At 39.6% G+C, this 12,825-nt stretch overlaps 1 protein-coding gene across 2 annotated transcripts in view; it reads right to left on the bottom strand.

Moving 5' to 3' along the window:
* The window catches only part of Tl (toll like receptor), a 50,937-nt gene that overhangs the window by 16,618 nt on the left and 21,494 nt on the right, over positions 1-12,825 (bottom strand). The window contains exon 2 of one of the 2 annotated variants that reach the window (XM_089462163.1): positions 2,641-2,750. The exons of the other annotated variant lie outside the window; for it this stretch is intronic. The gene's annotated coding sequence lies outside the window, so the exon portion shown is untranslated. The remainder of the gene's footprint in view (positions 1-2,640; positions 2,751-12,825) is intronic. 2 annotated transcript variants of the gene reach the window in all.

The raw sequence follows: 12,825 nt of genomic DNA, 5'->3' as shown, positions 1-12,825 counted from the left end.
GAATTAATGAGAGGTTCGAAATAACGCAGGTTTGAAATAACAAGAGTCGACTGTATTCCAAATCTCAACCATGGTTTCTGAAATACCGGAAATTGCATCCTGCGATTTGTCATGCCCCTAGTGAATGGATCCAGAAAACCATTTATTATTTCGAGGATATACATGACTCCAAATCTCAAGCTTCAATAGCAATCAAGACGGATATTCCACAAAACCAATACACTCATTTCATTTTCGTCAATGAGTATAGAAAAAAAAGAAAAAGAAATGAAAGCAAACAAACACAAAATTGCAATGGCGTCATAATTGCACATACATACATACATAAGCATACATATATTTATATAGCACACAATTTGCCCTAATTGGTTGCCACAAAATGTTGGAAGCCAAGCGGCAGCTGCACGCCTCGCTGCCTTCTGCTGGCGCAACATATTTGACAGCCAACAAAAATATGTAATATGTATATATGTTCCAGCGAAACGCATATAATTTTCCAAATTGTATAATAAAATGCCACACACACACCCCCACACACACACACACACATAAACATAATTCACATGGGCTAAGCATTTCAGTTGCAGGATTCTGGCTATTGCTCCTGTTGCCAACAACAGTTGCATTAATTAGTTGCTCCGCCCACCCACTGGGCGTGGTCGTGGGCGTGGTCGTTGTCAGTGCGGCTCGCCGTTGCGTGTTGAAACTATTTCGTATGCAAATGTAAATTTAATGAGTCGCTGAAGCTGCTGTCCCAGTGCACGGGTGTTAATTCTATCTGTGCTTGTGTCTGTGCGCTCGCATATTTAATGGCAAATATTTTGTAAATTTTTAATTTTAATTGCAGTTGCTTGTTTTTAATTTTTGCATAATTTCACATGGCCACGGCCCGACCCACCAGCACCGGCCATCAATTCAATTACTGCCTTTATCGCGCCATCGAAGCTGGTTAATATACCATGTCAATATCTATTCATGTTTCAGTGTGTAAAAACCAATGTGGCGAACGGCATTTAAATGCACATTTCATTGTGCATAAACGGCGCAATGCAATTATTTATGCAATAAATGTGTCTAGAATGAAATGAAATACAATAATTGTTGAAATTCCATCGATTAATTTGCTGACAAAGTGAATGCAAAATTCAATTTGGTGTAGAACTAAAATCGAAACCGATCTTTTTTTTGTTGAGTTTTTTATTCATTTGCTGTGAAATTCAATTAAGTGAGACTCCTTTGCCGAACAATGGCCAACACTCTAGCACACATACACACTCATAGATACGTATATATATTACCCACATACATACCCACATACCAACATACACCCAGCAATCGCTGAAATTGCTTTTAAACTTCAAATGTTTACATCAGTTTGTTGTGTTTTGATATGCCTTAGATACCCTATAAAAATTCTACTTAATTGAGTTTCTATACGTGATGAAACAGGTTGAGATATTTCTTAGAGTCATTAGGGTATCTACTAGTCGATACACATTTTCCTTATTGCAGCGCTAAATGTTTACACCAGTTTATTGTGTTTTGATATGCCATAGATACCCTATAGAAAATTGTACTAAATTCAGTTTCTAAATGTGATCAAACAGGCTGAGATATTTTTTAGAGATATTATATTTTCAATACAGGGTGTCTACTAGTCGATACACATTTTCCTTATTGCAGCGCTCGTGCTTTTGCAGGCTGTTCGCAAATTTAATTAAATTCTTCAGCTCTTTGAGCCGCAGGATCGCACTTGACGCATAATTTGTCTAGCACTTGAGTGTTTTTAATTTCTGTTATTGTTTGTTGTTGCACACACACACACACACATACAGTTACGCCTAAAAGTATTCGCATGCTTGTTTTGGCGTGCCTGTGTGTGTGTACCATGCCAAAGTATATAAATTGTTGTGCAAGTTTATCTCAGTGCTGCAGCAAAGGGAAAGAATTATTTTTGCTGCTGCATTTTTACTTGCAATACTATACACACAAACAAACAAACACACACAAACAAACAGATGCACGCACACATATGCAGTCCTTTTTATATACAGCGCGCTTGAATAGTAAAAAAAAAATATATATATATATACATGTATGTTTATACATATATGCGTGCGTGCGTGCGTGACAGTGAGTGATAAAAGTTATGAGCTCTTTGGGGTATTCATTGCCTCATGATATTCACAATTTCATACCCTATACTTATTTCATATAAGTCAGACGGGAAACTCTTTAATGGCAATTAAAATGAATGAAATTTAAATTTGTAAATGATATTCCTTGTTTCCTGCCGTTTTCTAGCAACGAAGTCTAACTTTATTGCCCACAATTAAAGCTTTAAAAAATATTTTATGAAGTTGTTTTTATGCTCAGTCCATAAAAAATAATTATAATAATACATTTTATTTTTAATTCAGCTGTTCATATTTATTTTTACATTAATATTTATATTTATATTTGTTTGTTTTTTAATTTTTTTGTTTGTTATTTATCAAACAAACCACAAAACTGGGGCAATGTTTAAATAAAAATATATATGTATATATACATATATTGAAAATTTGTTTTTCTCTGCCCCCAAGGGATTAATTAAATGTGGAATTTTATACATGCACATTAATATTTATTTAAACTCACATTTTTTTTGTCTCGCAGTTTGCGGAAAAATAAGCCTTTATTTCCTCGTTGCGCCTGGCTTCTTCTATTGAAGATTTGTGCGCATTTTAAATGTATTTTTAGGTAATTTCCTGTTAAGAGAGTAAGAATACGTGATGTTAAAAAATATGCAAAAACAAACGAAAGTTGTCAAAAGAATATATGTATGTATATGAGAAAGATATGTAGCATCTCTAGCGAATATGTAGATGAGCAATTTCTTATTAACATTGCAAATGAGCGACAGGAGAAAGAATGTCTGTTCTCAGCGACTTTTGAGCTTTGCCACTTTCGAGTCACAAGTGGTTTGCTGTCTTCGTATGTGTGCGAGTATGTGTGAGTGTTTAATTCTAGCACTAATTATGTCATACATATGCAAAAGTGGCAAATAAGGCATCGCCCCGGCTACTCTGCTCAAGTGTGTGTACATGACACGCTCATGTAAGCCACTTAAATTTTAACGCATACCTAATGTCTATTCATAAGGGTGTGTGTGCGGTTTAATTTAATTAAGGTCTTTGCAGGGTAATGCATGTGTAAATTGCATTTGCAAGTCAAGTGCGTGTGCAGCAGAAGGACGAACCGCAGGGCAATAAGGAATGCAGAAAAAAAGAGCTTATCAAGTTATGCTTACAAAAGAGAGAAGAAAAAAAAAACAAAAACATTTTATCTCTAACATCTGTTTATTAATTAAGCTGAACGAAACACCAACAACAAGTATTTATGCTCTAGCATTTTTTTTTTTGCAAATCAATCCGATTGTTTTGTAGAAACTCTTGCATAAATAACCAACTCAATTAAAAGTATTTCCGTTAGCTGTTTGTTGTAATTCTGTTTGAATTTTTGCATTCGAATGTGCCGCAAGAGTTTGAGCTGCTCGCAGAAACAATGCAAGAAAACTCTTTCAGATAAATAACAAATTTATCATCTTTCTCTCTCTCTCTCTCACTCTCTTTGAGAGGCGAAAAGAGGTCAAGCTGTGTAAATTTTTTGGTTGTGCCTTGTTTGCAAATCCAATTTCGTCTGCTGCATCAATTTGAATATATACATATATATGTACATACATTTTTTTAGGCTATTCATAAATATAAAATCAGCTTGGTTTTTGTTTATTTTGTTATGTACATATAAATTGGACTGGCCAGCATTTTGCATGCTTTTTACGCACACTTCACCCAAAGTTGTTTCTTCTGAGTGTGTTTATTTAAGGCAAAGCTCTAATTGCTTGCCAGTTGAAAATTTAGGACTTAGGCATGGAGCAACATAAGCTACGAGCTGGCAATTAGAAGAAGGCTTGGAATGCGACCCCTGTTTCACTAAGTTCTCTTAAATACGATGGGGCAGTAAGATTTATTCTTAATAAACATATAAAAGGTAAAATAAAATGAAATTCCTAAAATCAAGAGAAAAATCTTTTTAAAAAACATGAGTCAGTGCTCGACCATTTATATTCGAATCCATAGATCTGCTTGGTACATTCATTTACTACAATGCTGGGGCATTCATGCTGGCATTAATGTAGTTGCCACATCACGTTGCATGTTTATTCAAAATTAGAGTGTTTTAATGGATAAAAAATGCATTTTGTTTAAGCTGTCTGCCGACAACAGAACAAATGCCAGCCAGCATTCAGAGGCTTATTTTCAGCAATTAATAAAGTCCGCCATACATAACAGTTTGCTTATGGACAGATGGACAGCATGACATGTTATTCTATACACACAACACGTATTGCCTGTCTGTGTGTGTGTGTGTGTGTGTGTGTGTGTGGCACTTGTTTGGCCTGTAAACCGCAGTGCATTGCTGCTGCCTTTGTTGCCACACGATGTTGCAGCTCGAATTCAGCGATGCATGCAGCGACGCCCGCCCACTTGGCACCGCGCCCCAATCGTCTGTCTGGCTGGCAGCCTTTCGCTGTGCTGTCTGTTCTGTCAGCTCCCTTCGCATGCATTTTCATATTGAAAATCACTCAAGTGGCAGACCGACAACAAAAGCCTCGTGTTTTGTGCGGCAATTTTGGTTCTTTAGCGCGAAACAAAAACCAGAAGCGGGCGAAACAAAAAAATAAAAAGCAGAAATGAAAACAAGTATGAAAGCTCCAGTCGAGACTGCTCGACTAGGAGATACCCTGAACCCTCCAAGCTGATATTCTAATCATTCTGCACTTCTTTTATGCACACATACATACACATGCATCCACACGCACGCATAAGACTGCGCTCTGCTAACTGCGCAGTAAGCAGCGACTGCGCTTGAGAGAATTTATTTGTTAAATAATTTCTTTTGCAGACATACGATCTTAATGAAACTTTTAGAGCGTAATCATATGGTGAATATGTGTGTATATTCCAAAGCCCGAGTCTCTAGTATTTGAAATACGCTTTTTACAAAAGTGAGGGTGAGGGGGTGAATTTAAGGGTGGGGGGTAAATTTTAACAAAAACCGAAATTGTATAAATTGCATATAAGCATACATTAAAAATTTGGAGACTCTAGCAATAAGGGTGTAGAAGATATAATTTTATAACTGGTTTTCGATAAGGTTTTTTATCGATAAAAAAAAGATCGGGATGAGTTATCGATTTTTAATGATAAACTTGATATGCGCGCTGTAATTACGGACATTTTAAAAAAAATTTGAAGTCTCTAGCTCTTATATCTTCTGAAATCGACGCGTTCATACATACGGACGGACGGACGGACGGACGGACGGACGGACGGACGGACAGACAGACGGACAGGGCCAAATCAACTCAGCTCGTCGCCCTGATCAAGAATATATATACTTTGTGGGGTCTGCCACGCCTCCTTCTGCCTGTTACATACTTTTAACAAAACCATTATACCCTGATTTCCCATTTTCAATGGGTTCAGGGTATAAAAAATTAGAAGAGCAAGACAAAGGCAGCAGCATGTTAATTTTTATAGACACACTGTGGAGCCGCATAATGAGCGCTGTTTAGCTGCAAGTCTCCATGGATGGATGTTAATAAAAGTCGGCATGCATAATTTCTAAAGCCACATCTTATGCTCTGCCGCAAGGTCTTGCGACTAATAGAATGACCCAAGCCAACATTATACCAAGCCTTTGTGCCAAGAGTATCTCTGGTGCGGTGCTAAAATCGCATGCATATCTTTTCACTTTAATAATGAAATGTGCAAATGCGTTGCCGGGCCACAGACACCAGATGCATACACTGCCTGCACCACTCACAAACCCAGCGCCCCCACTTCCACACAATATTATTAACAATTTAATGTGTGTTTTGTGTGAGTGTGTGAGTGTGTGTCTGTATGCGGGAGTGTGTGTATTCTATGCCCGCACGCGCCCTGTATATTTTTTATAATTTCATTGCAGTCGTTGGCTTCTCTCCTCTTTTTTTCACTTCCTACTTGTGCTGAATGCAACAGCCCCGCCCGTTGCACCACCGCATTACCCGTCGTTTGCAGCCACTTTGCTTTGTTTTTAGTTTAGTTGCTAATTTATTTGCGTCTATGCATTTGGGTTCTCTGTCTGCATTCATGCAGCTTGTGGACTGCTTTGTGCGCCTTTTGTGTGGCATTTTAGCATTCCCGGCTACCCCATTTTATATATTATTTTCTATGGCATGGCCGTATGTTGGGGAGTAACATGTTTAAGCGCATCTGCCGGATGCATGCTAGTCCTACTGCTACCTCCTCACTCCCATCCCTACACGCCTAACCCACATTAGCTTGTTTCTTTGGCTCTTTATGCGCTACTTCTATTTACTTCTGCTTGAATATTTATAAACAGCAAAAAATTGCTGTAATTACATACGTGTGCCGTATTTTTTTGTATATCTATATCTATGTATCTGTTTTTTGGGGGCAAGTGTATGTGTGTGTGTGTGTGTCAGCTAGCTGCATGTGCATGCTTTGTGCTTGACTGCCTTTTGGTTTATGCATTGCTCATAGTACGGCTGCCAGAGCAACTACAAAACACAATTGGCTTTGTTACAGCTTTAGAGCTTTGCTTTCTAACTGCACTCAACAGGAGTGGGTGTTCTAATGTACTCGCCGTTGTTGCTGTTGTTGTTGTTGCTTCTACTGTTGCTGGTTCGATTTTCCATTATAAAAACTAGTTTGTTTTTTTACACTCTTTTTGCTTGGGTTTTGCATTTCTTTTCTAATCAACTTGGCAGCCGCAGTGGGCGCATTGAACCAACAAAAGCTTCTTTATGCATTCTCTTACACCAACTGTTGTTATTGTTGTTGTTGTTGTCGGTGTTGGTGTTAGCCACAGTTGTGCAGCGTGTTAATTACGCTTTGTGCGGCATTGGGCCTTTGCCACAAAGTCAGTAAGTTAGTCGCACGCATAAGAAGCCCTCGCAAAGGCATTTCAGCGGCTCGCATATAAATCATTTTTCATTAGCTCACGCATGAGCTGAGCCCCTGACCTCACAGCCAGCACATGAAGAACTTGGCGCAGAATTTTTTTTTTTTTTTTTTTTTTGACAGCTCCGTTTAATTTAAGGCCGAAAAATTCTTTTGGCCAGTTAATGTTTGTTCCCTTTCTGCTTTGCATGTTCAACTTTAATTGAAATATATGACTGACCTCAAAATAAAAGGAAAAAGCAAAAACGTCAAGCCGAAAAGAAGAAATGTATGCCCTGAATATAGGCACGCAAGAATCGCGTTTTTATAATGCCCATATAGTCATATAGCTGTTCGTACAGGTACATAAACCGTTCACTTGACCTTTGTTTATGTACTTAAGCGACAGCGGCAAAGTTCTGCGCATCGAACCTTGAAAGATTTTACTTTATTTTAACCTACTTCAAGAAAAGAAAGCAAAAGAAAAAAAGAAGAAAAGAATAAAGTAAATGTCAGAGAAGACGCTAGCTGGACACAAAATACGAGATCGGCAAACGGGCAAGAAAGAACAAACTTTTTTGTTTACTCGCCTTTCCGCTGCTGCTCTGTATTTTGCGCTACTCTTTGTAATCAACAAAGTTGGCACATAAATACAGGCCTGACCGCTTCAGTGGGAGGAGGGAAACGGGAGAGAGAAGTTGTGAAAGGTGCACGCCCAGGAGATACCTTAACTTTGCCAAAATGAAATTAAATCCTATCTAATGACTCAAGTTTATGTTTGATTATTCCGAAAATGAGGATTTCAAATGAATTTTAGAGATTTTCGAATAAAGTATTATTGCGTTTGCACAATAGATTTCATTATCTATCTAGCCATTCCGTATACCCTCTTAGAGTCTATTGGACATGGGCATCTCAGAGCTTGCGAACGCCGCGTACTCATTATGTACAAAAGCAACAACAGGCGCCGGGCAACTGACGCGGAAATTTGCAAGAGCTTTAAATTAACAGCCATTGTTGGCAGCGGGGCTTCAGTTTGTGCTGTGGGCTTTGAGGGGAGGGGGAGGTGTAGCGTGGCAGGGCGCGACATCGCGAGGAGGTTGGGGCATCACTCGCGCATTGTCAGCTGTCATCGTGTGGACTTCATTTTATGTGCCGACAATTTCTCATTATAAAAATTACGTCGCCAGCATCGGTCGGGCAGGCAGGACAACAAACAAGGACTCCAATACAGATGCGTTGGCTGGCTAGAGCGACTGGGGTCTGCTGAGGGGTTGGAGGTGCTTGGAAGTGGGCGGTGCAGACAGCGGCATGACAAACAATTCTGCATAAATGTCAACTGTCATGCTTGCAAAATTTGTTTGAGAGCAAAAAAAGCCAACAAATTTATTGTCAGTTGCAGCTGGCCAAAAAAAAAAAAAAAAGACAAAACGAAAAAATGAACAGTTACGCAAATTAATATAAACTTTAAATGGAAAAGTTATCAAGTAGTTTCGGCTAGAGCAAAGCTCATTAGCGCCCTCTAGCGACGACTAGTGGCGTTGCTCGTCGCTCGAACGACAACTGGGCGACATTTTGTCTGGCATATTTGCAGCGGCCACATAAATCACAGTTGCATGTCATTAACTTGCGATAAAGCTGTCATAAACAATGCAACACATAAATTGAGTGGGTGGTGCAGTGGTGCCGTGGTGCCGTGGTGCAACAGACGTGAAAGCGGGTGTAGCAGGCAGTAGGCCAGAACAATGACAACAAACTATGACAAATATGCAAATCAGTTGAATGCGCAACTGAAATTTTGCAGTCGAGACTCGCGAAATGCTCTTTTGCTCATTTATTTCTTATTGTGTTTGTGTGCGCTTGTGTGTGTGCGAGAGAGAGAGAGAGAGAGAAAGGAATGCGCTATTGTCAGCTTTGCATTTATGCTTAATAACTAAAGTTCAGCTGAAACTTCAACTAAAGCGAACGCAACTTGAAATTTAAAGATTCTTTAAGCAAGCGTAGGTAAGACTTAATGCATTTTCTTTCACTCGGTAAGACTTAATGCATTTTCTTTCACTCGGCTTTACAATCACATAGAATAGCTTTGAAATATGGAGCCAAGTTTTTAATAAAGTTAACATAAGAATGAAATTTAATAAAAATGTTTACAGAGGAGTAAGTGATTAATGATTGTGTGCAAATTGATATTTTTCAATAAATTCCATGTCAAGCTGCCCCAAGTCTGTAATCTCGTCTTCAATGGCAACATATAAATAATCGTAGACTCTTGCTGTCTTTCTCCCTCTCTCCCTCTCTCTCTCTCTCTCTCACACACATGTACAGTAAAAAGTAAAAGCAATTCAGATGTAATTATATTAAAGTCAGCTCAGCTAGTCGATTGTTTTTCTGGGTTTTAGTTCTACTCAAACTGTTATTTACTTTCTCTATGCAGATTGCTGATGTTTTCTGTTGCATTGCATATAATTTGCTCGTGCCTTTAATGACTTAATTTGAAGTGCGCAAAAAACAAAACCAAACTAAGCCCAAAACAATTGCCGAAATGAACAAAATATGTAAAGCGAAGAGCTGAAATGGCCGTAAACAAAATGTAAAAAAAAAAAAAAAAACAAAAATGCGCGGGCCTTGGCACTTAACAAATTACAGCGCTGTAAAAATTACAAACTGCAAACTATTTTGGCCAACAACAAATGAAATTTGGCCAAAGAGTGGAAAAGAGGAAAAGTCTTGGGCTTCGCCTGGCTGGGAACTCATGCAAGTGCCGTTAGCTGGAAATTCAAGAACAAGTCGAAAGGCTGACGTGACGCTACGACGCTACGACGGTATGACGGGCTTCAATTACCAAGGAGTCAAGTTTGTGGCATTACGTGTGCATATATTGTGGTCCCATTCTGTGCGGTTTGCAGTTGACTGCATTGACATGTAAATGACCTTTAATTGATGGGGGCTTGTGCATTGATTGAGTGCTGGGATCGCTGCCCGAGTCGAGGGTAAAGAACTTGATTTGCATTTTGCTGCAGTCTGTAGTTGTAATGGCGCCATTTGGCTATATATTGACACGCCTTCGCTCGGCCCCGCCCCATGCACCGCCTCCCTTCAATCTGGTCTGCCTGTTAAAATATTTACGTGCGTGTCGGTAGCTTCTGCTGCACGCTGCTGATGCCTGATGCCTGGCCATGAGGTGGGCGAGACGAAAAAGCGCAGCCCGGCAAAATGAAAATTTATCGCGAAACACATACTAAAAAAAAAAAAAAAAAAAAATGGCCAAATCCGTTGCTTCAATCTTTGCACAAAATACATGTGTATGGGCAAGTTAATGGCTTTTTCATGTGTGCCTCCGTGTGCGGGTGTATGCCTTTCTGTGTGTGTGTGCATGTGCGCCAGTGTGTGTGTGCTGTCGCTTCTGCACTTCCGCCCTCTGCTCCGGAAGTTTGCATGTTTCTGTATCATAGTCTAGAATCTAAAGCGCGCTAAAACGAGCGCTTTAAAAAGGCACAAAATAACGACAGACAGGCAGAGAGAGATAGCAAGAGAGAGAGAGAGAGAGACAGACAGTTAGATAGAGAGGGAGAATAACAAAACTCCATCCCTAGCAGAAGGTTGCGCATTATTGTTGTGTGTTTATGATCTAGAATGGGCCATTGCAAAGCAGCGGGGACGACTGAATAGCTCTGGGACTGGGCTTGGTTTTGGCTTGGGTGTTAGCTACCTAACGGTTGGCCCCTGCGGCAGCCGCTCGTCCCGCTTGCCACAAAGTCGATAACATGTCATTTGAGCGTCGCTAATGTCTTCATTTATTTTTAGTATATAAGCTGCCGCGCCTCAGTCATTGGCCCCGCTGCGCCGCAAACTATGTGTAGTTGGCCCAAATGACCCGCTCGCTGTTGACCCAACGAAGTTGACCATAATTGGACACGAGCTTGGCTGTTGCTTACACGTGAAGCTGGATGACCACGTTGGCTGCTCGCTATGCGTTTTGACCCATTCGATTTGAGGTTAATGTGCGGCTAGCAGATGGAACGTTTCGCGTTCTTTTCTGCTGCAACATGGCTCAATTTTCATCTGAATTTTCTTCTGCTTTTTGTTTGGCATGCAGAGCACGCACTTGACGCATAAACTAAACGATCAACTTCATCAATGTGGCCAACAAGCACACACACACGCGCATACACTCACAAATTTGTTAGCCAAAGTGTCGATTAGGCCTAAGCTGAAATGGCTAGCTGCACGTGAAGACCAGGCCAAAATTATGAAGTGCACAGTTCGTGGCAAAACGCCAAAACTTTTGCTAAACTCTCTACTAACAATTGTCACGCACACACTCAAACATACACACACACACACACGCACACAAATACACTCGCAAAAGTTGGCATCTGCCGGCTTAGAGGGGCTACATTTGCCCACTAAAATTCTATCCAGCTGGCAATGCGCTGCAAATGAGCAAATCGACGCACACGCAATGCCAACATTCCCATCACACACACACACACACTTATGCATATACACAGTCATAGCCATAATACAGTTTGGCCTTTGTACGCTGTAACGGCGCAAAAGACCTGAGCCCTCGATGAGTTCCACGACTTGGCTAATTTCTCAATCAACAAACGAACGTTCCGACCACCAAAAACCTTCTAATTGCGTCCATGCACGAGCGTGCGAATGTGTGTGTGTCTATGTTGGTTGTGTGTGCGAGAGAGCTAGATGATTAGCTGTTGTTAGGTTTCGCAAATGGAACACTACCAAAAATCCACATCAAAGTTATGAAACTTTGCCAAGTTTCACGTTTCACGTCAAGTTGGCTTTTAACAAAACAAGCTGGAATATTTTCACTTCAATAACTTTGTCAAAACTAAAGCGATTTAAATACTTATACTTTGATACTTTGTTCACGACTGAAAGATTTGCATGAGAAATATTTGTTTATATTTCAGTAAAAATATTTTTTTTTTTGATCTGTTCGATTCTGCAGGACATAAAGTAAATAAATTTATATTTATTTTATTTTTATGTTTTTATTATTTTTTTTTTTTTAGCATAAACTGAATACTTTTGTACAAATATATATATATGTGTGTGCATATGTATATTATTTTTGTATTTATTTTTTATTAACTTTATTTACCTTAAACATTTGTTAATAATCATCTAAAGCTTATGCTACAATTTTATTTTTTTAACAGAGGTTAGCTTTAGCTTTTCAACTGAGATGTTTATAGTTTTGTAGTTAAAGTAAGGTAGTAAAGGTATATATAAATAGATATGGTAAAAATAAAAGCTATGTAAAATATTTACGACATTTGTAGTCAACCTTTTGCTGCAATTTGTCGCATATGAAAAAAATCTATAAAATGTAACTCAGCCAGCTAGCATGCATATAAAGGGGTACAATATAAGCGAAACCTTGCCTCATTTGCCGCAGACACACACGCACACATACACACAGGAGGACCCCCATTTGGAGTAAGTTGAAAGTTGACTGGAGCTCTGCAAATGCCACAAAAGATGCGCAGCGCAGCGCAGTTTGGTGGTGCAAGTGTTGGGCACTTAACTCCCAAGGCGTTACCTAAGCTCTGCCCTTCACACACACACACACACACACACACACATGCCCCCACATGTACAATGTATGCATATGTAAGCTCCATAGTACTACTGACAGTTCAAAAGGGCAACAAAGTACTAAAAATAGTGGAAATTACCGCAGGATATTCAAATTTCCACATAAAGAAGGTGCTTGGCGAGTGGTTGTGGCAACCCCTGCTGTGGCATATGTAGTCGTATATTTGTTGGTGTGGAGCTCAACGGTGAGGGCGGGAGGGCAGTGAAT

Source organism: Drosophila arizonae, chromosome 2, assembly GCF_054131065.1.
Source record: "Drosophila arizonae isolate 15081-1271.41 chromosome 2, UAZ_ARI_1.0, whole genome shotgun sequence".
NCBI lineage: Eukaryota > Metazoa > Arthropoda > Insecta > Diptera > Drosophilidae > Drosophila > Drosophila arizonae.
This window is presented reverse-complemented; position numbering and strand designations above follow the sequence as displayed.